Source organism: Leptonychotes weddellii, unplaced genomic scaffold (assembly GCF_054177405.1).
Source record: "Leptonychotes weddellii isolate Sample4059 unplaced genomic scaffold, ASM5417740v2 HiC_scaffold_63349, whole genome shotgun sequence".
Lineage (NCBI taxonomy): Eukaryota > Metazoa > Chordata > Mammalia > Carnivora > Phocidae > Leptonychotes > Leptonychotes weddellii.
The window spans coordinates 1-562 of NW_028032151.1; the positions used below are offsets into that span (position 1 = coordinate 1).

The 562-nt window shown below is 42.2% G+C and overlaps 1 pseudogene; it reads left to right on the forward strand.

The window, feature by feature from the left end:
* Nucleotides 1-6: 6 nt before the first annotated feature.
* On the forward strand, nucleotides 7-493 carry LOC145719687 (proteasome subunit alpha type-1 pseudogene; annotated as a pseudogene).
* Nucleotides 494-562: the final 69 nt, after the last annotated feature.

Genomic DNA, 562 nt, shown 5'->3' on the forward strand with positions numbered 1-562 from the left:
CTTGTATCTCTAATTGGAAGCAAGACCCAGATACCAACACAACGATATGGCCGGAGACCATATGGTGTTGGGCTGCTTATTGCTGGTTATGATGATATGGGCCCTCACATTTTCCAAACCTGTCCATCTGCCAACTATTTTGACTGTAGAGCCATGTCCATTGGAGCCCGTTCTCAATCAGCTCGTACTTACTTGGAGATACATATGTCTGGGTTTATGGAGTGCAATTTGAATGAACTGGTTAAACATGGTCTGTGTGCCTTACAAGAGACACTTCCTGAAGAACAGGACCTAACTACAAAGAATGTTTCCATTGGAATTGTTGGTAAAGACTTGGAGTTTACAATTTATGATGATGATGATGTATCTCCATTCCTGGAAGGTCTTGAAGAAAGACCACAGAGAAAGGCACAGCCTGCTCAGCCTGCTGATGAACCTGCAGAAAAGGCTGATGAACCGATGGAACATTAAGTTACAAGCCAGTCTGTATGTTTATTATCAAATCTGTAAGAATGCAGGAACATGTACTGATGACAATAATCTGTACGTAGGAATCAGTCCA